General features: G+C 40.8%; 2 protein-coding genes across 2 annotated transcripts in view; one reads left to right on the plus strand and one right to left on the minus strand.

The window, feature by feature from the left end:
* Window positions 1-18,297, minus strand: part of LOC119651053 — a 69,662-nt gene extending 51,365 nt beyond the window's left edge. Inside the window, exon 1 of the mRNA XM_038054382.1 lies at window positions 17,583-18,297. The gene's annotated coding sequence lies outside the window, so the exon portion shown is untranslated. The remainder of the gene's footprint in view (window positions 1-17,582) is intronic.
* LOC119651054 (protein timeless homolog) overlaps window positions 1-26,978 on the plus strand; it is a 543,993-nt gene that overhangs the window by 291,890 nt on the left and 225,125 nt on the right. The window lies entirely within an intron of this gene.

The following is a 26,978-nucleotide window of genomic DNA, read 5'->3' on the forward strand; positions in this document are numbered from 1 at the left end:
CGCCGACCACTTCAAAAGCGATGTGTTGATAATCTCTTCCCGAAAAGTCTCTCAAACTTACGACCGACTACATCATGATTTCGGCTTAATTATTACTTCCTGGATGCCTGAATGTTAACCTGGGTCTGGCATTTAAAACTGCGAGCCTGTTGATTTGTGGGATCTGGATTATATTAATCGTAGCCCATCCTTTTGCAGTTCCACCTTAAACATAGACCACCACCTTGAGTTCACACCGCTCTCATCGCAGAATACACCCAATCCTCGTTTTGATTCCTAGTATTTGTTTTGTCATCTAAATGCCTGCATCTGCGACATGGTCCCCTCCTACTGCAACCTCGTAGGTTGTAAACATATTTGCATAGTGTAAAAACATGTAACGTCTGGCGGTAGCTATTCGTACTCGTCTTTTACATAATACCAAACCAATTCCAAAGTTTTCTCACCTAATTAGGTATTAGCACTGAGGAAGGAGGCACGTGGTCTCCGAAACGATTGTATGCGGGAAAAAATAAAAATATTTACATGAAAAGAAAAAAAACCTAGTTCTTTTTTTTCAATTTGTATATGTAAGATTCATTTCGATTAAAAGTTCGGAACGCAATGGAACAATTAAGGGGACTGGGAGAACGTGAAACTGGCCTATTACTTAAATCAGCAATCGACTATCCGCTCTAGCCCTCACATTAGAAGGAGAGGGCGCAGTGGTCGTTCATCTAAGCAAAACTGACCAATGGCCAGAGAAATAACAGAAACGCCGGTTGAAAGAGTGATATTTTTTACGAACTTCACTAGAATGGAACAGTCCAGGATGCTCATGGGTTACTACGAATTAAAGCGAAGGATTGTTTGAACTTCACCAAGAAAAACCTTAGGATCATTTTGGTAATGCTCACAAGTCATTGTAATCTAAATTACCACGTAGGGAAGCTGAAGAGCATTGGGTGCAGCTTATGTGAGGAGAACAATGCAACCGGCATACATATTCTGCGATAATGTCTGGTTCTTCCCCGAACTGGGAGAAATTTCTGTCAGTTATAGGACTGATTGGTATACTATAATTGGCATTCCTTCATATTAGTATTGTTTCCGAGTTGTCACGATCTGGGCTGCTGCGGAATTTTACTTAACTCTAGCATTAAATGCCAAGCAATTTGGCGCGTTTCGGTTCTTTGTAAGAAAGATTGTGAACTCTTGGCTGCTTTCGATAGAAGAATCCTTCGATGCATTTTTGGTCCCCTACATGAGGATGGACGATTCCTTAGCCTACAGAACGACGAAATCTATAAGCGATACCATGACCGTCAAGTTGTGAATGAAATCCGGCTCAATAGGTTACGTTGCGCGGGTCACTTAATCCGTATGGATGAGGATGATCCCACCGGAAAAGTCTATAAGGGCAATATCTATGGTAGAAAAAGAAAACGAGGCAGTCCCTGCCTAAGATGACGTAGGCCAGGACGTCAGATAACTTTTAGGGATATCGAATTGGTGGACCTCGGCGCAAAACCGGGATGTCTGGCGTTCCTTATTAAGGCAGGCCTAGACTAGATACCGGTTGTTGCGCCGTTGAAGATGGTGCGTTTGGCTCGACCTACCTATAGCGAGAAGAATGGGGGAGCTTTGATGGTGATAGCCAGTGCTAGGTGCTATTTGGAAAACTCCCTTGGCACATCATCCAAACTTAGTTTTTAGATATTCCATCAAACGAAACGAAAATTAAAACGCTCCCCGTTTATAGTATTTGCAATTTGCATCAAGAGGTTTAAAAACCAGGACCTATAATAATGTCAAGCCATATTTGTCTGAATCGGCCTCTGGATCATTTCGGATTTTCTTGCCTAAGGTGAATGATTTGACCATATCATCGAAACTGTTTCTCTGGCAACTTTTCGACACCGAAGACGATCTTCATTCTTTATTTTTTTTCCGTGAGCGTAGAGAGTAATGCCACTGATATGACGCAACATCTTCGGCTTTACAACTGTGGGACACCGTATGTTGTTTTCGATGGAACTACATAGGTTAAGGGTGGAAAACGTTCATCAGAAAGTCATTGTTTGATCTAATGTAGACTGTGGTTAATGATATAAGAGATCTGCTTTGTGAGGGACGCAATGAAAATATCTTTCGTATGTAGGACGTGGAGTGTTAGATTCCTGTTTGGCAATCACCGTGATAAGAATGAGGAAAGTGTTCAAAAGGAGTTTGTTAGTGAAGATTAATCAAGACCCGAAGCGGTTTTGTTATACATAGCTGGCGGATCACAAATTTTGTGCTTTGGAACGCTGTAGGATAGGTAAACTCAGTTCTTGTGGTATCAGCGTGGCAGTGCGTCCCAAAGGGGTTTATTTGGCTAGTAGTTATGTACCTTCTGTAAACCAAGCGATTGAACAGTCGCGCGTCGTGCATCGCATCATTAGTCGTATGCTTCGTCACAGATCTGACTTGATCGAATTTTCCGAATGCGAATGTGCTGACTGAAAAATGTTCATTGTATTAGATGCTACCTAAGTTAAAACCGCAATGCACTCTTTCTTCCGTATTGGAAGGTCACTAGGTATCGACGGATCCAGAAAAAAACGGTTTCACACAAGCTACCGTCATTTTTCTATCTAGTCAATCGAGGCAGGTTAAGGCGAATCATAATCCATTGATCATTTACAAACTAACAAGACGGAATACGAGAAGCTCGCATTTCGGGTATAAAGGTTTTGTGTTCAGCTTATGTGAGAAACTTCTACGCACATTTGCCATTAGAATTAGACACTATCCGAAAACTTCATTAGCACGTATATATACCCACATACACAAATGTCAATCTGGAGTAATTGATGACTAAAAAAATAAAACAAAATATTTCCCTGCGATCCCCCATTCATATAAGCTCAATTTGTTGTGGCATTGACGAATTGATATCTGATGATGACGTCATACAGGTTATAGAATGGACGAAATTCACAAAAAATGGCAAAGTTTCACCTTCGATAACTTTGTTAATTATAGTTGAATTTTCTTCAATCTTAACCAAATTGTGCCTTATGTTATTCCTTACACCAATGCCGAAGCTTGTACTTCTAGAACCCGTTTCAGGGGGGTTACAGATAATTTTTTAAAACATGGAAATATACTATTTTTAACTTTATTTGTGCAGATATCGAGACCGGATATATTTTGATGTCAAGATTTCACAGAAATGCACCACTGTGATTTTTTTCACATTTTAGGTTCTGAGAACAAGCCCTGCTTCACTTTTTGTGGCACACATTTTGAGCCTTCACTTCTATATTTTTCACATCATTTTCGGAAAGTACCAATCGAGCCCTTCTTTGAATAGCCCATATGACTATATTCTGGGAAACAATATTGCACCTCTCTTTGTCTTGTATGGAGAGCCACAATTACACTCAATACAAAATAGCGCCACTGCTATACACCATAGGTAAAGGGACTCACAGACCACACGTTTTCATCAAATTTCGGGACAATCGGTTCTGCCGTTTCTGAATAAATTGGATGTGACAGACAGATACACATTGAATCGATTTTAATAATTTTAAGTTTCGAAGAAGACCAACTACACTCTTTCCCTTCTTCTAATTTATCCAGTAAATTTTCAACAGTATTGTAACTCTGCGCAATTGGTGATTGTGGGAACCTGATGAACCCTTCATGGAACACGATTAAATTGAAGGGGAAAGGTTTTCTTATTTTAGCTTCTTGAGTTAAATTTCTGTATAAAAAATTTCCTCTTTAACTTTGACGTCTTCCTTTAATTTAAGAATGAATTAGTCATTCAATTAACGTCTCACTAGAGGGGTTTCCACACCATCTCGTCTTCACATATGAAGCGACTCACGCACCCTTTGTATGGTATTTACCGTTCTTATGAATATCTCTTCATTTGCACCTCAGTCGCATTTTCAATTCAATTAATAGCGCCTTAAGAGACATCGCTTCCACATAGTTCGAACACCTCAAGGACATTCCCCATATCTTATTACTCACTACCATTCGCTGAGTGGCCGTGCGTCATTTAATTTTCCAAGTGAAACGAATTACAACACGTTTCTGTCCTTCATCACTCCCATCATGCTTTCAGTCTACTCTCCATTATAAAATGATCAAATATTAACTTACGTGAAACGGAATTCGATTACTAAGGACAGTAATTCATCCCTGAAGCACACATTAGATGCCAACGTGTACACCTTGTGCCGGGCGTAAGGGTAGAAATAGGGGAAGCATTTCTTAGGCGTGGAGCCGTTTACAATAGATTCAATATTAGACAGGTACTCAACGTGATCCTTTAAATTCTACCAGAAAGCATCAGCACGTCGACAAAAAGTCATAGGGTTGTAGTGAGGAAGTGCGCTAAGCAGGCGAACGGATGCAAAGAACGAGGAGCAGAAGCTGCAAAAAAAACATTCATTCCGGCAAGAAAACGAACTTTTCCCATGAGAATTTCACGCTTATTCCCAGACACACAAAAATGTGTAATGGGTGTAGAGGCAAACCGTAGATGAGGAAAAGAGGTGGAGCTGAAGGAAGACATACAATATCAGCATTCTGGAACCTTACAATAGATATATTGACAAAATTGTTGATGAAGGAGTTTTACTTGGAAAGAAATAAGAAACTTGGCCCTCAGGGGTGAGCAAGTCAGATATATTCAATGCTGTTACGAATTTTCCCCGCAGTCGCGCAGAAAGGGATACGAGAGTGCTATTGATTCGATGGCAGTTAGGGTACTAGTGAAGTCACGTTACTTGTTTTCTCATTAGCATCGTTTTAGGGAGGGTATTAATTACAGGAAACATTTATTTGATCCTTTATATAAATCTGAAAATGGAAATGGTAAAAAATTCCTTCTCATATAAACATAGAGCTATTCCAATTCCTCTGAAGGAGGATGGAAACCCGTTAACAATTTACGAGAACTTAAATCCTTGATAGTGCCAGTGAGCTACAGAGAAAATGTCCTAGATTTCGATAGTGATGTGAAAGTTATTCAATCAGTTGGCTGAACGACAGAAAATATCACGACCCCGGTTTCCATAACGACTTTCGAACCGATTACATTTGAGTAGATCCTCAAAAATCCATTACCGACAAGTTTTGTTCCCAATTTAATACTCACAGTTCGCGTCCCATTTCTTATATCTACTCGCTACTATGTCGATGATATTAACCCCATTAATCCCCATTTCCTAGTTTCCTAGTTTCAGTTGAAAACCCAGCCCAATTTTTCTTAGCTCTTGTTTCGAGACTAGAAAACATAGAGGGGTCTTCGCTTTAGGTTAACAAGTTGCCCATTTACTCCATTTTAAAAATCTGAAACTATCTCCTTCGAGTGCGACGACCTGCCATCGAAGAAACAAAAAATTGAAACGTGTTATCTGTTACATACAGAAAAGTTCTTTTCATCTGAAAACTAATGAAGTAATAGCGAGCCTCTCTAAGGACAAATATGGATCTCTTGTAAGTAACCTAACCAATCTTAGTCAAAAACAATTCGGAAAAACCGAAGCTGGATGCTTCAGTTATGAAAGGTTTTGTGTATTTCTTATTTAACAATATTTGAGGGGACAGTTGTCTCATTTATAACTAGCTTCTAACATTTATGCGTTTAGTATGCCAGACTATTCACTTTAGCGTGATATTGACACTCAAAAACTTAGATTGCAATAAATTTTCACAAAAGCGACAATTTTGACCTATTATTACTTTGTTGGTAAAAGCGCGATTTCCACAAAATTTGGTAATATCATGTTCACTATTCAAGCCACTATTAAAGCAAGAGAAAAATTGCGAACTCCGAATCCTCCGAAGAATTTTTGGCCCCCTACATGAGGATGGACGATTCCGTAGCCTACACAACGACGGAATCTATGAGCGATACCATGACCGTCCGGGTGTGGATAAAATCCGGCTCAATAGGTTACGTTGGGCGGGTCACTTAATCCGAATGGATGAGGATGATCCCACCCGGAAAGTCTATAAGGGCAATATCTATGGTAGAAAAAGAAGAAGAGGCAGACCCTGCCTAAGATGGAGCGATGGTGTAGGCCAGGACACCAGACAGCTTTTAGGGATATCGAATTGGTGGACCTCGGCGCAAAACCGGGATGTCTGGAGTTCCTTATTAAGGCAGGCCTAGACCGGATACCGGTTGTTGCGCAGTTGATGATGATGACGATATTAAAGCATATTATGATTCTATGGTAAACTTAATGGGGTTTCCAATCAACTCCTGAAAAATATAGTTATAATAGATATCGTAACGTAGGGTATTTTGAGGGCTAGATATCATGTACCTGAATTATTCTAATTTTTTTTTCAGATGTTTCGGTTGAATAGTTTCTGAGAACGAATCCTTGAGTAATTGGCCCGTTTCAAACCGCCACACTCCTCTCCCTTTGAGCCAATGTCAAACTAATATTGAAAAGTACTGATCGAGACCTTTCATTTAATACCCCACATAGTCATATTCGATGAAAAAAAATTGCACCTCTCTTTTAGGTGTATGCAGACCGCCCTCTAAGTTCAATATGTAGCAATGTAAGTCTCCACATTTGTGGGGGGTTTGTAGTTCCAACCTATCTACCAAATTTTGTTTTAATAGTTGTAACCGTTCCTGAATCAATTTTAATATTTTTTTCTACAAAACTTTAATTAATAGACTATGTCAAACTATTCCGTGAGTAAAAAATTACTTAGGTGATGTAGAATTTCCACGGTGTTAACAGAATAGCGAATGTCTGAGGAAGTAGACCTTGCAGCTCCACTGAATGTAGAATGTTGTTGGTTGTGTTAGGAGGCAATTACGCACGAACTTCTCTAATCCTGCATCATCTTTAAACCGGTGCCTTCCTGTAGCTTCTTTGAGCAGCCTAAACAAATAATAATCACAGGGTCGGAGTGTAGTGAGAATGATCAAGTACAATATAGGGCATTTGGTTCAGTTTTGAGACTGCTGTAGCTGCAATGTGGCACCTGGGTTTGTCAAATTGGGTGGTTTCATTATTGCACCGATATGCAGCTTAGCTTTTTCGAGCAGATAGCATTAGGAAGCAGCGTTGATTGTGCGTCTCCCACGCAAAAAATGAATGAAAAAGTGCACGCTACAGCGTATTAGATGATGTCTCGAATCGGTCGTTGTTTTCGCTGGACCGAAGGTGGCGACGGTATTCCTGATTTTTAAGTTCCTTTTGCCAAGGAAACACATACTATATGGGCCCGAATTTTCCAATCGTGCGCGAAGACTTTCCCTTTTCAGTCTCTTTTAGGCGAGGAAACAGAAAAATCTGACATCATTAGGTCAGGACTGAGGCATATTTATCTTTTTGTCTACAGATTGTTCCAGAAAATCAGTGATAATTGAATAATAGCTGGTGATAATTGAATTTGAAAAGTTATTGTTTTCACACATTGCCAAGAGATCTTAACCGCAGAGCATTCATACTCCCTTTAGTTTGTCTGTTAACACGTCTTTTTTCATAGTCAAACCATCTCTCATAATGCGATAAAAGCGCTCAGACGCTTTTGAGAGTGCTTTGACGGTCAAGGAAGACTGCTGCAAAAACTTTGTCAACTAAGATTCAAGGGCGGTATCTTTTTGCCTCCTACTTCACCATAGCGCTCGTTTCACAGCAAGTGCCTTGAAAATGCATCACCTGCTTCTGCAAATCATATTGCAAATATCCGACAAACATGCAAACATCTCAACTGTCGATTTTCAGTTATAAGCCAAGAGACGGGATATGGCGTACAGTTTAGTGAGCTATATATATTTGATTGTCATTTATCTCTTGACGGAATATATTTTGTCAACCACAGCTACCCGCCATTCCTCGCGGTTACCTGAATTGCGCTTCAGTCCCCCCTATGATCGATCGCTCTATAACTCCCTTAACTTATTTCGACCTCTGCGATTTTGCAAACTTGGATTCGTTTCGGGCAGGTGGGTACGTAACAGTGCCTACTCCGGGGAATTCAATCAGCGCTCCGGTGCGCCATTTCGCCGATTCTGGGCTTTCGAGGCAGCTCGTAGCATTTACAAAAGATAGTAGCTCCCCTACCCTGCGACTAAAAATCTCTTTATGGTCTCGAAGGAATCTTTTAACTAGCGCTCATAGACTAGCTCTAGTAGCAATAACAAAGTGCCGCCGCTTTCTTCCTCCTCTCTGCTCTTTCGGCAATGCTAATTGCAGAGTATCCCGAGCCTGATGGTATGATTATATAGGTCAGTTTTCTATCCAGAAAACCCTACCTATGTAACCATATTATAGGACGGCCTAATTCTCCTCGACTTGGCACTGATAGTGAGCCTTCGCCATTAGGAGTCTGTAGCTGTAGGGTAGTGCGAGTAGACAGTCGCCAGTGTTACGCCGATTGCGCCTGCCGGGGGACTGTCAAGAGCCGTCTGTCAGTCAACTCATTCCTCTCTAGGAGAGGGTGACTTTGATCGTGCCAAACTGTCTTCTCATCGCATTCGCACACTGCCCCAGCAAAGTTCCAGTATCGCCAGTACCTCCGCTTGAAATACTCTGGCTACAAATGGGTTTCCGAGAAAACTGCCGCACAGACTGCACAGACCATCTTTGTTCCATTGGCGGAGAATACTGTGTCATAGTCATGCAAAATATCGCGGTCTTCCACTCCGCCGTGGTTAGAAAACCGCTGAAAGTGCCCAGCATTTTTCAGATAGTTCATCTAGGATGTTACCGTGGCCATAAGGCTCACGCATTCTGAGAGCGGTACACGCTACAGCATATCTAATGATGTCTCGAATCGGTCAAATTCTGTCTTCGCCGGTCCAAAGACGGCGACGGTATTCCTGATTTTCCAGTAATTTTTTTTTTTGGCCAAGGAATCACAATAAATGGGCCCGAATTTTCCAATCGTGCGCGAAGACTTCCTCTTTACCGCTTCTTTTATGCAAGGAAACAAAAAAAGTTGACGTCATTAGGTCAGGACTAGGGCATATTTATCTTTTAGTTTACACTAAAAAAAGTCAGTGATCGATAGCTGGTGATAATTGAATTTGACAAATTATTATTTCCACACATTGCCAAAAGATCTTTTGAATGTCTTAGCACTTGCAAAAGTTTGCTGAACTGCATGGCATAGATGATTACCTTTTAAATGAAAGAAAATAATGGTATGATCGAACACAGTTCTTGTACCGGTACTCTTTAAAGTTGTTGTTATAGCCTGTTAATATGATTCCAGGTAAATCACTACACCTTAAATACAGCCTAACGTTGTTTATGGAAAGTTGACCCCGGTGTTCCTAGCCAACGGGATTAGATCACTACTACATTGCGAACTCATCGAAAAATAGCTGCCCTCTCGCAACATTCTTCCTTTAGACTGCATTTTTCAATCTCATAATTCAATTTTTCTTTGTAGTTTTTGGAATTGTTTGTCAAAGTTCGGTTAACCTAATGCTGGTGATAAAATCTGTTGTCTTGTAAGGTCATCTATCAACTGAGAGGCACGTAAATCTGCACACATCTCTCATACAGCCCAATTTCATTTTCTGATGTCGTCCCAGTTTTTGCTTTCGTTAGGCAAATGCTCCGTCATTGGCTTTGATTTTTGCTTAAGATTGGGGGTTGTTGTAAGAGGTAAGTATCGCTGTATCATCTGTAGATATAAATTTATCGATAGTCCTCAACTAGCAAGTCACAAATGTATACCAGACACGGTGATGGTGGTGTCGATCGTTTATAAAGCGTTTCGAAATATCGTACTGGTTGTCTGCTAGGAGTTTTCTAATCTTAAAATGGTAGCCCTTTGTGCCATACTCTGTCAAAAACCTGGTTTTCTCATGGCCGCATGCTGTTAGGATCTAGTTCTCGATAACGCAAGCAACACCACGTCCAGGGAAACTCGTGCGCTGGGTGCGGCAAATTGTATCAAAACCGCTTTGTGTCTCTGTTGTTAATCATCAAGGGATCATCCCCTCATCACTCCTCTACGTTCTTGTTATTACTGTTAAACATCCAACGTCCAACGCCTTCCACACTATTCTATGCAAACTATGTTTCCCTAGCGCCTAATAGCAAAAATGAACCCGAGCAACTTGTCAAAAATTGGAATTGCCTCATGCAGCACGGTCTGAGACTAAATCTGAATAAAACATAATTTCTGATGGTACATTACATACATTATTTAAATATCTGCGATCAATACTGTCAGTCAATGGTTAACTGCCTTTTGAAATTGCTTCACGCGTCACTTGAATGAAATGACAACAGGCGTATGGTTCTGAGTGTTGGTCGACTATAAAAGACGATGAATGGTGCCTCGCAGTAATCCAGGCAAAGATGTTGCGTTGTATAAGTACAATGCCATGATCATGTCCGAAATGAGTACATCTGCGATCTATGTGGGGTTGCACCGATTATAAAGAATTCTCGCAGATGAAAACTCACTTGTCAAAATTGGTATGAACATCGAAGTCGATGATGATGATTTACGCTGTCTATATACAGATAATTTCTAAAATATGATTGTAAATTATTATTAGGTCTTGGCAGAAATACAGAAGCAACAAGTTTGATGTATAATAACTTTATTAGTAATATTGCGATTTCCACCAAACTTGGTAAGGTCATGCTCTTTGTTATAGCCTACATTGCTGCAATTTTGTGATTCTGAGATGAACTTAAGCTGGGTTTGCAGCCAATCACTAAATATTATAGTAATATACTATTATTAACGGAACGTCAGTCTTTGAAAAGTGGCCTGTCAGTTTGGACTTTTCAAGCGAAGGGTGATCAAATAAAAAATTATTCGGCCAACATGTTTGTTTAGGCTGTGGTCAAGAATTTTTAGGCATCTTTATCGCTGGTGAAGATTTTTGATAAATGCTCAGACGCAAAAATATCTCAAATTTCCGCATTCGACGACCAGAGTTGAACTAATGATGTTCCGACTTGCCGGTACCTAGATGGTTCTTTCAATTCAACTGGCGGCCGGAGGCATTGCGAGCTCTTCCGGCGTCACTGGCAGACCGAACTGAACGTGGATTGCGGGCTTAACACATTTGCGCCGCACAGAATGGCTCCACCGGGATTAATAGTTCTTACTATTAAGACTGGGGTTGCCCGGATAGCTGAGTGGTTAGAGCGCAAGGCTGTCATACGGAAGGTCGCGGTTCAAAAATCACTGGTGGCAGTGGGATTTGTATCGTACCAGTCGAGTCAGCTGTGAATTAGTACCTGAGGATAATAATCTCGGGCGAGCGCAATGGTGACCACATTGCCTCCTACAGTGTACTGTAGCGTACCATTACGGTCTTGGATGAAGCGCTCTAACACAATTCAAGGCCCTGATCCAATATAGATTGTTTGCCAACAATTATTATTATTATTATTAAGACCGGAAGTCTGTGTCTTGCTGAGAGATTAATATCCATGTGAGCTGGAGGTGTGTATTTCAAGCTTTTTATATAAGGTTTTTTATAAAAGACTAAAAGACGTAGGGATTGGTGGGCTTGCAACTTGCAACTTTCGAAATTCATTGCGTTTCGGAAACGGTTACTACGCTTTATATGGCCTGATCTTTCAGCTACGATCTCTTGCTTTCGTGAGCAGTTTTTGATTGAATTCTGAAATGTGCGAACGCTTCTCGCCGACAACTTTAGCGAGAATTTAGGTGACACAGGCTAGATATTTTGGGGTTAAGCGAAGTAAAATGATGTACACGGGGGGGGGGGGCACTCCTCTCTTTCTTGCGGTATTGTACTATTGTACTACGGAACACCTAGCGGAAGCAACCATGAATTCGGTATTTTATTGTCGTTATGAGTGGGAGTGACTGTGATACAATTTAGGTCCGCTACCGCTGTAAATGTCAGAAAGTCCAGCGAATGGGACGTGCGCCGTATCTATTGTGCTTGCAGGGGAGAGGATGTTGCAAAAAATAATAGCGATTTCGCCACCATCTACCGCATCACGTAGGTGCTTCCTGGTGCTCGCAAGTCTTTTATTGACCCTGTGAGACATATTAACGGTAGGCTCCTCCCCACGACAACGAGCAGTTTAAGGCAGGGCTTGCTTTAAGAGGTCAAAAGAATTGATTATTTCTTATTAAAAACTTTGGAATTAATGAGCCCTTAGGAATGAATTATGATTCGGTCCCTTCAGTACTAAATTATCTTCTATTTGAATCAAAATTTGTCTTTTTTTTTTTAACTTTTCCAATCTATGTTAAAAGTACAAAAATTACTAAGCTCAGTTCTGTTTTCTGCCTCCCAAAAAATGAGGAAAAATTGCCTCCTAAAGCAGGCTCCCCTCTTAAGAGATGAAATTTCTCTTTGGTTCTTAATTGTATAACCCGTTTTTGATGAAATGGCAAATCATCGTGCCATACAAAGACGAAATAATTCCTCAAATAAAAGGGAAATTATGTCGGTCATACACAAAACACGGGCAACATGGTTGGGCTGGAGGGTCTTTCTGTGTTCTCCGAAGCTTACAGATGATGAAAAACATGAAAAATATCATCTGTAAATTCTGAAAATCTGGGATCTTGGGATGAGGACGGGAGATGAACGCCAGAATAGACAGATTTACATCTCTCGAATTCAGTGCATTTCATCGATGTTATGGAGGCTTTCTAGATCGTGAACTGCAAGTGTAAGTGGAACGTTCTACGCAGGAAGGGCATTCCGTAGGAAGTAACGGCTGTTATCACAGTGACCAATGATGGTGTAAAATGTTACGTCCTGCATCGAGACATAACTTCAGAGCAATCTGAAGTTCAGAACTGATTCCGATAAGGTTGCATTCTGTTGCCGATACTATTCCTTCTTGTTATCGGTGACGCTCTCTGTACTACCTTCTTCAGAGGGCTTCAATGGGTCATGGCATCTGTCAACAAATGCCTTAACTAGGCTGATAACATCTGTTTGTTCCCTCGCCGAGTTATGAACCTTGGTCATATGGCTCTGGATTCGGAAAAAGAGCCAAATAGAGTTGGTCTGAAGATAAACACCAAGAAAACCAAGGTTCCTAGTCCAAAGAGCCATTGCCTTTTCCTATCTGCATTAATGCGCAGAACATCGTAGGTGTCGATCAATTTATCAAACTTGGTAGGGTAGTTTTCCCGTACGGTGTTACGGAGTTTGATGTCATCCAATGCATTAACGGTGCCAGATTCGCTTTCGCTATTTTGTCTAAAATCTGGACATGTAGACAGGTCAATACTAAGAACTATCAACCTTCGTCAACATCAGTCTCTGCCGCATTATAAGGGTACTTTGGCCTGAGGAAATCCCCAAAAAAAATATGGATCAGGTGCCGGCATCTGGCTTGATTAGAAAGCGGTGGTGGCAGTGGATAGATCACACCGTCAGGAAGGGTGACAAATCCCTTGATGGTTACACCATGAAAACCACTATCGTAGAGTGGCTGACGACTGAGTCGTCCTAAGAACACAAGACACAGAACGGTGGAGGAAAAGTGTAATCGAAATAGAGTAGAAAGGAGTTAAAGCGCATTTCGTCGAACCGGGAATGATGGACGCACTGTGTTCCGTTTAGGGGATATTGGTCACCATATACATATTAATGCGGACGATTTAGCAGTGACTTGGTTTTCGAACAGCTGTGTTTTCAGAATTTAAGGTCAAGTTTTAAATTCAGTTCAAAACATGAATTCCGTTTTTGAAGGCTATCTCGTCATCTTTTATTGGAAAAAAATTGTAAACTCGAGAATCTGCTCAAAATGGCCTCAATTTTTATTTAAGCTGTCACTTAAAACTGGCAGAACTAATCCCTGAGTCTCTATGAAGAAGTAAGAGTAGTGAGAGCCTAATATGGGAGCAGAAAGTCAAGTAATAATGTGTGAGTGCTGGGCAGTTAATGCCGGCTCGATCTCCTAATTTCACTCAGAACTTTTTCCGGAACTTTTGTTGAGAAAACGTGTTTCAAGTCATTCAATTGTGGAGGGATTTCCGAAACAGGCATCATTCAGTTATTCGTTTAGAGGAGCGAGGGTGAGTTACAAATTTGTGGGACAAGTATAAAAGAAAACTCGACAAAAGGGTACGTTGTTTTATTTACCCTTACTTTTGTACACGATCTGAAAATTGTTTTTTGCTTGAAATCACCAAATCCAGCCTCCTCTGATGATTACGTCCAAAAAGGAAAAAGGGTGACTTTGAATTCGACCCATTGTCGTGTCGGCCTCTGAAATACATTCGAAGGCTAATCAAAAATATAAATGAGTGTCTTCACCCAGTCTTTACTAGTTATGTACTCCAAAATACCCGCCTTTTTAAGGTTTTGTGTAAACACAAAACCTTATTAAAATCGGTTTACTGTCTCTCTGTCTGTCCGTCTGTCTGTCTGCCTGTCTATCTGTCCGTCACACGCATTTTTCTCGGAGACGGTTATAGCGATTGACACCAAATTTGGTACAAAGGGGGGAACTGTAAACGCTCACGCATATAGTGAGTTACATCCTTTTAAGGGGGGGGGGGGGGGGGGGGGTCCCCATACATGCAAAAGGGGGGTGTAAAATTTTTTTTCATCAAATATAGTCATGTGGGGTATTAAATTAAAGGTCTAGGTTAGTACTTTTCGAAGCCGGTCTTAGTTTTGGCATTTGTTGAAAAGGTGGGGGAGTGCGGGGGGTTGAAAGTGGTCATTTTTTTAACGAACCCATTCTCAGAAACTACTCAACCGAAAAATCTGAAAAAAATCAGGAGGCTGCCACTATATGATACCCAGGCCCCGAAATACCCTCCACACCGATACCTGTTCAAATAAAGTTAATAATAGTACATTACTATGATTTTTAGTAATTGACAGGGAAACCCCCCTTAAGTTCACATTAGAACCACAAAATAGACTACAGTATAGAACATGATCCTGCCAAATTTGGTGAAAATCGCACTGTTACTAACGAAGTTATACTAGGTCAAAACTGTCGCTCCTCTGCAAATTCAAGAATATCAATATCAATATCACTTGAAAGTGGACATTTTCACATAATATATGCATATTTTACGTGCTACATGCTAATGGGACAAATGAACACTCAAATTTCTTTATAAAAGAAATACACAAAACCTTTCATACCTAAAGCGTCTAGCTTCCGGTTTCCCGACTTGATCTGAGTCCTATATGCATCTGCTGTTAAATAACTCCAGTTGGAAAAAAATGTCTACTGACGGAATACTTTCCTTGCATGCTATTGCAAGAGACGTGTAGCACTGATGAAGAAAACAAATGGTTCCCGAAATACGGGTACATGCGAATAAAACTACTAGTGGAAAAGGGAAAAAACCGTCTAAATATTTAAAATAATCTAGTCGCTAGAAACACCACAAGAACACACTTAAAAGGAGCGTAAGTTGAGAGAACAACCAGAGGAGATGAATACCGCGAAGGCCACTCATTTGTGCTCCATATATTCTAAAACGACAAAAGTTAGTAACCTGGCCTGATTGCCAAACAATTTGTTGAGGATCCAGGTAGCAGCATCTAAGGAAATATTACCTTCGCATTATTCATGAAAAAGCACCCGCTGGATGGGTATCCGGACTGTTACCCAATAAATAAAAGAATAAGGGACGTCACATTTCCATCTTGAGACGTAGATCCACTTTTACCATGGTCCATTTCCATGAGTAACACTTTTATCCATTACTTCGATTCGGGGACCTAGGACTAGCTGATTGTTTGAAAGCGATCGTTATCACCGACATCGATAGCATCCAGGTTTCGCTCTTTGAAAACAACGAGACTCGTCATGATTGATTACCTAAAAGAGACTCATTCTCGAACATTTTGTTGTTTGGATCTGGTCTCTATGATCGATTAATAACCTGTTCTTCTCAAGATCGGTTTCGTCGAAACAAATTTCTAAAGAATAGTCGGGCAATGGCGCCTTTGAGGGCGTTTTTTAATACTTAATATTACGTAGTTTTAGTGGTAGCATGGCTTTAGAAAAAAGATGAATTAAATATATCGACCGGGGGATGTAGAAAATTAATTAAATTGATATTTTTATCACCTGCATTTTATGGTGTGCAGAAAACAGTGGAATGTTTTTTTTTATTTTTTAATATGGTTTCCAATGCCGCCATCGAACCAGTCTAAGTTTGTTTGAACTGCTACTGTTCATTTCGAAAAAGAGCGAGCTCTTTCATGTCCTCAAAACTTAGATAAAAACTTGTTGAGATTTTAGAAACCATCCAGAAAAGCCAGACATATGTACCCAGAATGCTTAGAGGAGTGAACGGCATGAATACAACATTCTATTGAGTTCGACATAATGTATGAAACGAATCTAGTTTTCTCAAGAATTCAATTATATCAATTTGCTGATGGTCAATATTAAAAGTTCATTTGCGTTTTAAACGGTGGTATTTTAGTGAACGAGAAAATAAAACGGTCAAATTTTCACTGGTATTCTTTTGATTTTATGTCTCCTTGGCAGCAAAAATAATGTTTCTTTTAGACAGACGTTCGATTTACAGGAGGAGGTTAAAAGGAAAATCACCCCCAATCTGTTTGCAATTTTACTTTTCAATTAGAAACTCAGCTTCTATCGGAATTAATTCAGCCGCACTCCAGCAGTTCAATTTTTATGGTAGTATCCCCTGAGCGCAAATTGTCCCTTTCCCAAGAACCCTAAATTCACAAATGAGAAATTTGCTTATAAATTAGACCCGAAATTGCTTGTGCCACTTCCGCTTCAGCATAAATCTTTCTTAATTGCCTCTAAATCTTCTTACGAACAATACCCAGCTAAATGTCCCGAAAGAACAAAAGACAGAAAACTCCAAAAATCCTGAACGCAAAGAAATCATCTCCCAGAAAAATTAACATCTCATCAAATTTCTAAATGTGTGCTTGTCACAATTTACAAATTGCAAATTTCGGCAAAAAGTTTTGTTGCTGATTGGTCCCTCCAGCTAGCTCCGCGCTAGCGAGCGATTGCATGTTTGACGGCAGGAAAGAAAGGAGCCAACAAACGGAAAAGAATTCTGTTCGGCTTCAACCAGCATTATTTTTTATTTCATTCTCTGAATTTATAATAACTATGCAAACACACAAACTCTCCTGTATTTGTCTGCTTATTTGGGAGGCGTTGAGGGTACATGCCAAGGGCAATCAGACGCAACATCAGGGTTAGCTGAAGGAGCATTCAACAGCGGGTGGCAGCCACTAGTCGGGACTAAGTAAACCAGTCGAGAGTGTTCTTTATTATCATGCAAACAGTATCTTATAAAAGAGAAGGAAAAATAAGGCATAAGACACAAGACATTAGAAACCACTTGGCATTAGACATTAGATACGCAAGCATCCTTCCTGCCTGCCTGCCTCGATATAAACAACAATGGGTACACAAAATGCCCGAGAAGTTAGCTGAAGTCATTCTTTCGTAAAATGCTCGAAGGATACCAGATAGAGAAACGTGAGCGTGGGATGAAGAACACCGAAGGCAAAAGGATACGCAAACTGTATTTCTCTTTTCACTTTATCGCAACACATTTGTGTGCGAAGTCTTCAGAAAATTCTGAAAGTAACTTATAATTATATTTGAGGAAGATTTTACCTTATTTGCATAATCCTTGTCGGGGAATCTGGGATCCGTGTTTCTTGGCAGCCGCTGTGATTTGTTGTGCCCGCTCTGCCTGCAAAGTTGCTCAGTGCTGATGGTTGGCATTTATGAAATAAATCTTTGATTTTGTTTGTGGTGGATTCTCATTAAGTCACTCCGGATTGTCCTTAGTAAAACGCACTTAAGTCACAAAGCTCTTTTCGTACGCGTTACGAAAAACTATGCGGCAGATCCGGCAGGTGGTTGAGCTCCAGTAGTTGCGTTATGTTACTACGCCCTTTCAAATTGCTCCACTATTTCAGCGAGTTTTGAAAATTCTGTAATCGATTAAACACTGCCGCACTTCTATTCAAAAGCACATTTCACATCCCACACCCTCAACTTCTTTGCCCCGATATCGTTATCCTTTCGGCCAAGCGATTTCGCACTAGGCAAACCTTGACATTGATTCAACTACAGTAAGAACAACGCCTGTCATCGTCTCCACTATTAACTGACTATCCTGGGAACTACCGCTATTGATTCCGAGCACTACCTCGCAAATCACTTTTTCTCACGAATCATATTTGCATATTTCAAGGGATCGGACACCTACCCTCGTCTGTAAAACAATTCACCTGCTTCAAGGCTATAAGCTTTTCCTTGAAAATATGATTTTTTTCTCTAAGGAAAATCTGACGCGCACCAAAGGATTGTGCTCGCGTACGAATTCAACCGATGACTACTACGTCTGGCTGACAGGACTATCGTAATATACATTTTTTCGGGATTCCTTTGGAGACTTTCTGTTATCACTGGAAGAGCCCCGTGTAAAGATGAATCCTTGTATCAACATCCCCTGGAAAGTGGTCATGCGCAGTAGCTTCCACCATGAAAGCTGACCAATTCCGGATTTCCAAGACCGTATACGATATTGGAAGGAATCCGGCCAGACGAGTTGCTTGGACTGGTCTCAAGGTTCCCCAAGAACATCTCCAAGTAGATAAGATTGACTAGTCTACAAAAAACTTTGGCACAGTGTAAACAGTGCATAATCGGCAGCATCGAAGAAGATAAGGCTATTTGAGACCTGGAATCTATTCAGTAGCAGCCTCTCCGGCTCCTGTTTACTTTTTTCTCTACCTACATCGGATAAAACCCACAAATTTGTTGATACACAACCTATAAGGTGCCTTCCTACATTCAACGATAGTTTACATATGACTATCTATCCGTCTGTCTGGGCATAATCTCTTTAGGGGACATTTCCATAGCTCAAAAGAGGGTATATATGTACATAATGTTTGATGTATGGATGTTTGTTCATACATACATGTTTGTTAACTTGTGACGATTTGTGGGTGGGGAAGGTGCGAACTTCTTTCTGAGAAAGAATTAGTCGAGTGAGGGTATTTTAGTCTTACAGGGGATGTATGGGGATTCTTGTGGATATTTGTATTGCGAGGGTTCTACAAGGACATGTTCGATGGACTACTCCTTGGTCGTGTTACCTCTTCGCATGTTTACTTGTTTTTGAGAAATAAGCTACCAATCTCAGGTGAGTTGATGGGAGATGATGAATTATTAAACTCGTTTTGAAAGCTCTTCTCTGAGGTAATTTTCGCCATAAATGGATTAGAAAACAATTTTGATTAATCCTAAATTACGCTCTTCATGTGGATTGAAGAGTGGCCTTTTTGTATGTTCAATAAATTCATAGGGGAAAATCCTCATCCTTCAATAAAGTTAAAGCGTTACGTGTTGGGTATTCTTAGCTTACTTACAAGAGCTCCAGGCTTGAAGCGAAGTCTTAGCGTCCCAGTTTGACAATCGCTTATGGAAGATGCATTTGGCATATTTCTATGCATATGCATAATTTGTTGTTAGCTATGCCAGGGTCGCAGGATACTTATGAGAGATAGTTTGCCCAAAATACCTGGAATCGTCACTAATGTATCATTTCCATAAACCCATCATCATTATGCTAAAGTTACTATTAGAACGTCCTGAGTCTCCATCACTCCTCTTATTTTCGGCGTCAGGTTGTTCTAGGGCAATCCACCCAAGTATAGTGCGTCCTAAAAAATAAATTGTTAAGTTTCCTCAAGTGTAATCATCCACTTCCTAATCACAGTGTGTTTGGTTTTGCAGTTCTAGTATAAGATTCTGGATAACTTGTCAATGAAAACTTGAGTTTTATTGGTATTTATCTTCAATTCGAAACTTCTTGTTTTCTTTTCCGGATCAAGAGCCGTGAGGTCTGGGACTTTGTGAAAGAATGAGCAAATGTTATCGATGCAGTTGGCGTGTTTGAGTTATGATGCCACAATCAGTTGAACTCTTGTAAATACTCTGGTAGGATGAAAAATGTCAACATGGTTCCCAGAGTTTTAGTGTGGACAGCGCAACTACCACCAGGTCTTAGCTTTTCTAGCCATTTAAATGTAAATCCCTTTTAGCACGGTGTAAAATACAATGCACTTTTCTGGCTTTGCCACTTTATAGCAATTATCAGCGGTAATTATTTAAACTATCAACTTTTTATGCTCGTCGTTTAAACTATCAACTTTTTATGCTCCGAGAAATCAATCTGCACAATAGATAAACGCAGTTTTTGTGGTTGCACGATTGGTAAAGATTCTCCCATTGCTGAACGACAGTTGGACTATGAAACCGAAGTCCATCGCCAGATAGACACAGACGCAAAACGCAAGCGCCTATCCAAAAAAAACAAACCGAATCTGCTGCTGCCCGGGATGTGTTGGACCTGATCAGTTCCCCAAGAAGGAAATCCAAGGTCAGTTGCCAAGCTTTATTTGAAAAATGTTACACTGATCGCGAATTGACAAAAGTTGTTGAAGTCCACAAAACTTTCAACGTTATTCATCCTGTCCCCAATAACGTGTTTTTCTTATCCACGCTGGAGGCAGCTGTTGTCAGAGCCCAACTACAGCAACATTGATTTAGTTTAGGAAATTAAGCCCGACCAGTTGGGTAAGAACTTATGTCCATGGGCCCCTTAGTCTTGTGTAAGTACTCAGGTTGCAAAATTAGAATTGCGGTTTCGTTTACGGCAAAAATAACTCATCAGATGCTGCCTCACATCTCCTTTAGGGGCAGCGTGATCGTAGTGGCTACAAGGCGGAACTTCCTCAATTTCCTAAAGAAAATTTAGTTTAGCTTCGAACAGATTTAGCTTAAATTTTTCTCAATTTTTTCCTGGTTATAATTCATTAATTTGTCGTATTTTTTGAATTTATCTAAGGCACATATGTCGCCTTGTAGCTATCTCGTCATGCTGCTGCCAGGACAGAGGTGAGGCAGCATCTGATGACTGGCCTCTACCTTGGACGAAACCGCAAGTCTGACTTTTCATTTATATTGAAAGCCTTTGTTGATACATTGCACTGCATTAGTTTAACCTTCCATAGTCTTCACCAGTATCTCTTATCTCAATCCCACCATCAGGAATTACCAAAATACAAGAACGTAGAGTCGTAGATGGGAGAGGGCTATCTACTAAAGTTCCACCATTTTATTTCGATTTGAGGCAGAATGTAGATGAAAGTAGTTGGCGAAAGCGCTCTTTCTGAAATACGCACATTCCACAAGCAAATTTTGTCTATCTGAGGGAGGATCTTGGAATTCTGTATAAAGGGAAGTAGCAGTAACTCTGTTCTCTCTCATGTTTACTTCTTTTCAGTGCATTGAGGGCCTAGATGATTATTCTTCTGCTTCGAGGAACACTCCATCTCCACATAATACTGTGACTAGCCATCTCATCCATAAGAGGTGAAACTTCAGCAGATAGTGTACTCTTAAGAACCATTGTGCAATGTTTATTCCACCAGCTGGTTTTCATCGTGAATGAGAAGTTGGCTGTTAACTTCCTTCACCGGGCCTTAGAAAGGTTTGCGGTCACACGCAAGTTCTTTTGTATACAGCCCCGAAATGATTGCTATCTGCTACAACTGCTGTCTTCTCGACCAATGCAATAACAAATTGGGTTTCGTCACGGCGCAAACTGTACTGAACTTCCTGGGTTTCGCACTGTGTCAGAGGTCGAACGCGTCACGTTGGCATCACTGGCAGCGATCAATATAACCTACAATCCCTTCGGTTCATCGATGCGCTTCCACGGTTCCACGAAAGCAAGCATTGGTAATCCCTTTCGTGGCCAGAGGACAACTACTAAATCTAATGCTGATCACAAAGTGTCGAACAGTTGAAAGCCAACTGCTCTTATGGCAAGCTCTGTGCTCGAACAATGTGTCACTATTAACGAGGCGGTGAATGCTGCAGAAATCCACAAATCTACCATTATCGTTGCGCTCACCAAAGGCGTGATTCCCGATCACATGTCGAGGAAAATGTTGTCAGACACCACCACCTTGACATTCAGATCATTCATGATGATCGCAATGCGAAATATGACATTTCCCCTGAACTGCGTGTAATTGCTCATAGAAGCAAGAGAGCCTTGTACCCAATTTGCGTCCCGTTGGTTGTCCAGAGTATAAAACTGCATTACCGCAAGAAGAATTCCACCACCTCAACTGACTTGTACCCAGAATGTCTAGCTTATATCGCGAGCATGGTGAAGACCTCGCTTCCGTTGTCGAAAAGCGTGCTCATACTCCAGAAATCGATCATAGTCCGTTTTAGATAGGCAAAAGTCTTCGGCGTGAAGGTCAGTCCCTATTTGAGGCCTTATTGACGTTGCAGTATCAAGATAGTTTCGAAATTTGCAGCTATAATAAGGAAGGGAAATTTTGAACGTATTCTTAAGTCCCGACTCACAGGGTATAAATTATAAAAATATGAGATATTTTTAACGACTTCGCAGTTGAAAACGTTGGACTCAATTTCGGTTATCTCAATTGTCTTATCGCGGCTTCTGGTGTTGTTATTCCTATTAATATCGGTGTTGTTCCTTTCCGCTACCGGTTTCAATGCCAGTGGCTTTAATCAGTGTCTACTCTTTTCTTAGAGTTTTGCTGAAAACAAAATCTTATTAAAATCGAACTTTTCGTCTGTCTGTATGTCACACGCCCTTTTTCTTGAAAAGCAGTTATACAGGGTGCGGCAGCATAACTTTCTTTTTTCAAAACTCAATAAAAACTATTGTGTGCATCGGAGAATATTTATTTATTTATTATAATGTAGGTATATGTCTAAAGTTTTTATTTACATTGTTTTGAAGATCAAATCTGTTAGGTGACGTCCCCCATTCTCCATACATTGCGTAAACCGATTTCTGGCGTTTGTTATAACTCTTGTTAGCAACATTGGCGCTGTCACTGCTTCAATGTTCTCAGGTGATCTAACGGGCCGAGGGAATCCAGTTCTTCCTTTTGTCGCACTTGCAGTTTGTCTGAATGTAGTGACCCATGTAACAATTGATCGATTCCGAAATGCACGCTGTGTTGCAATAACCGAACATCCGCTTGAAAAGTAAACTTCAACGGCAAAGGCACGCTCCTCACTATTCCAACGCATGATGGCGACTGAACCGTGTCGGGACAAAACTTTACAGTATCCCCTCTTGAACGAGACCACTAACGCTCCGCTATGACATCAACTAACTGAGTGGCGCGCATTTTAAAAAAGGAAGTTATGCTGCCGCACCCTGTACTTATTGACACGGAATTCGATAGAAAGGTTAGAACTGTGAATTCCCGCCCATGCGGTAAATACTTTAAAGAGCGGTGCAAAAATAAGTGCATTGAATATAGCCATGCAGAGTATCAAACAAAGTTATCTTAGGTCAAATTTGCGTCTTTCGCGTCAAATTACTACTACCTTGTGTCAGCACCATATCGAACTGAATATCGAGTATCATCATCATCAGCCGCGAAACAACAGATAATTGGTCTAGAACTGCCTTAGTGAATTTGATATCCCTTAGGGCTATCTGGCGTCCTGACCTACGCCATCCTTCCGGGCTAGTTCATCCTCCTCCCTCCTCCCCCACCGCAACCTATTGAGTTGGATTTTATCCACACCCACCAGACGGTCGTGGTATCGTTCACTTTCTTCAGGATTTCGTCGTTATGTAGGTTATGGAATCGTCCGTCCTCAAGTAGGAGGCCAAATATTCTTGAGAGGGTTCTTCTCTCGAGCGCGACCAACAGTTCGCAATTTTTCTTGTTAAGAACCTAGGTTTCCGAGGAATACATAAGGACTGGCAAAACCATAGTCTTTCTTGTACAGTAAGAGCTTTGACTCTATGATGAGATATTTGGAGCAAAACAGTTTTTGCAAGCTGAAATACGGTCCGTTGTCAGCCAGCAACCGTGCGTGGATTTAATCGTCATAGTTGTTATCGGTTGTAATTTAAATAGGAAAAATTTTCAACGGTCTCAAAGTTGTAGTCTCCTATCTTTACTGTATTAATTTGATGTTGGCCGGGGTCAGGCTAGTAAGTCTTATCAATTTCATTGGGATACCAAATTCTCTCTTAGCGGAGTACAATTTTACCCTGGCTATACTGTCATGGGCGGCTTTAAAGTCGATGAAAAGATGGTAGAACTGATGGCCATATTCTAACAGTTTCTCGATCGCTTGCCACAGAGAGGTAATATGATCTGTTGCTGATTTGCCTGTAGTGTCTCTTTGGTATGGGACAATCAATTTTTGGACGTATGGCGCTATCCGGCAGCAGCAAGGTAGTGGAGAATAACTGGTATGGATGGTACTCAGCAATGTGATACGTTTATAATTGCTGTACTGCGTAATGTTTCCCTTTTTATGTATGGGACAGATGCCTCGATGATAGTCATCAGGCATTGGTTCGCTGTCCCACACCTTGAGTATAAGTTGATGAATCACTTGGTGGAATTGGTTGCCTCCATATTTGACGAATTCCTTTGGTTCCAAGCGACTTCAGGTTTTCAAGCTTCCATGCTTGGTGGTGGCAGTATTTTTCCGTCGTCCTCAGGTGTTGGTACCTTCAATTCCCCGATATTTTCGTTGTTAAACAGTTCACAAAATACTCTGCTCATCGCTCCAATATGCCCATTCTGCCGGAAATTAGATTTCCCTCTTTGTCTCTGCAGGATGAGCATCGAGGTGTATAAGAATGGCTGCTGACTTGTTGGTAGAGCTTGCGTGCCTGGTGCGGTTTGTCCCTGCATTTTTCGAGTTCACAGATCTGTTGGTTCTCCGAGCCTGCTTTTTTCCGTCTGTGAAGTCGCTTCTCCGCTCATCGGAGTTCGTGATAAGTCTCTGCGCGTGCCCGCGTTTTTTTTAAAATGCAACATTACTCAGTATGCGGCATCCTTCTATTCCGTTGCTAGCTTACATTCATCATTGAACCAGCCATTCTGACTTTTCTTCCGGCTGGGGCCAAGTATCTTTTTGGCCGTATCAATGATAACGTTCTTCAGGTGGTTGTGAAGATCATTTACTGATGTTTCATCTCCAGGACCTCTGTTGACTGCGGTTATTGCGGCATCTATTTCCGCCTTATAGGAGTTCAGTACTCACTCTCACTTGATTGTCAGAAGGGATTGTGGATGGTGTTGTAATTCGAGCCCGGAGCATTATGACAACGAGATAGTGATCCGAGTCTATATTGGCCCCCATAAATGTCCTGATGTTCAGCAAGTCTGAGAAGTGACGGCGTTCAATCAACACGTGGTCAATTTGATTGAATATGATCCAGACTGGAGAGGCCCACGTATGTTTCTGGACTGCTTTCCGTGTAAACCAGGTACTTCCAACAACAATTTTGTGAAATAGTGCTAGTCGAATAATCCGCAGTCCATTATCGTTGGTATCTTTATGTAAGCCATGGGAGTCAACGTATCGCTTGAATTCGTGCTCCGTCTCTACTTGACTGTTAAGATCCCCAAGTATGATTTTCATATTATACTTGGCACAGGTTTCGATGGTCTGCTCAGTTGTATCGTAGAAGGTATCCTTCTCAAACAGAAGTCTCCTCTAAAGGGCGCGAACGTTTTTCAGACTTATGTTTTTAAATTTGCCTCGCAAACGCAGAGTGCATAGCCTTTCGCTCATAATTTCGAAGACGATAACAGCAGGTTTCATTTTTTGCCTGACTAAGAAACCTACTCCAAACACATGGTTTGCTGGATGCCCGCTACAATATATGCTGTAGTGGCTCTTCTCTAGGAAACCGGTCCCTGTCCAGCGCATCTCTTGCAGTGGAGTTACATCAGCCCTACATTGGGGCAGGGTATCAGCTAGCTGGTGAGCTGGAATCGGTCTGTACAGAGAGTGCACGTTCCATGAGAAAACGCGGAAATCGGAATAAAGTCCATCCTGCCCGAGGCTCCTTCTGTAACTTCGTAACGTCGATTTTTCGTATAGGGTTGTCAGACCTCCTCAACCCCCCATCTGGAGGACCAGTTGGTGCAATTTGTGGCGTTTTTAGGCGCGGAAGACTCGCCTTCTTCCTTGTTCGTCAGCAGCTTTTCATCAAGAAAGAAATCCCAGCGATCACCACGTGCCAAATATCCTTACATAAAAAATTAACAAAAACTTTTCATATCTGAAGCTTTGAGCTTCCGGTTTCCCATTTGCTTATATGCCCACCATATGAAACTTCCATATCAGCCGTTATTTGCGGTTGTACGCTCTGCAGCAATTTGTATTTTTAAATAATTTTCTCAAATCGGCACTTCAGCCTAGAATGAGACCAAAGTTCTGCTTTACATTTTTGTTCGATGTATATAGTCGAGTTGGTTCGGTATCAATCTCCCCACCTTGTTACTCGGTGTTCAAATCTCTCTTTTGAAGCAGCCTCTTCTTTTCCCATCCAGTATTACAGTGAAACAGCTTATAATCTAGAAATTAAATGCTCTTCTTATTCTTCATTAAAAGGTTCATAAGTTCATTGGATTTTCTTCAGGATTCCTTGCAAGCCTACTTCATGCCGAAAACCAATCTCTCAACTAAGTTGCTCAGCTTTAAATTATGACAGAATCTCCTCAAAGAAAACTTTTCTTCGTTTGTTATCCAACAAAATTCCAAGATGACGTTTTTATAAACATGTTATCCCGAATGTCTAAAACTTATTTATTCTGGCAAAGTGAAATATACAAATTAATTTATTACACATTTTCATTCCTTGATCCACAGTTATCCTTGGTTGTTTTGACAAATCACTCGCATTTATCTCTTTGACATTGGGAAAAATCTCTTTTTCCTTAATTTCAAAGTATTCCAATTTGTGTATCTTGTCTAAAGGTCAAAAAGTCCAATAAATCTTTTAAGAATGATTCTCATTGTGGCCATTCGTGTTAGCATGCCGGTCAGTGTATCCTGAATGTCGGTCAGATTACAACCGCTTTCACACATACACGGACGATAAAATTCACTGAAAGTAATATCCAGAGCATTTCGCCAGACAATTCCATCTTAATTGTGTACAGTAAATTACGAAAG

The sequence above is a fragment of the Hermetia illucens genome, chromosome 3 (genome assembly GCF_905115235.1).
Source record: "Hermetia illucens chromosome 3, iHerIll2.2.curated.20191125, whole genome shotgun sequence".
Classification (NCBI taxonomy): Eukaryota; Metazoa; Arthropoda; class Insecta; order Diptera; family Stratiomyidae; genus Hermetia; species Hermetia illucens.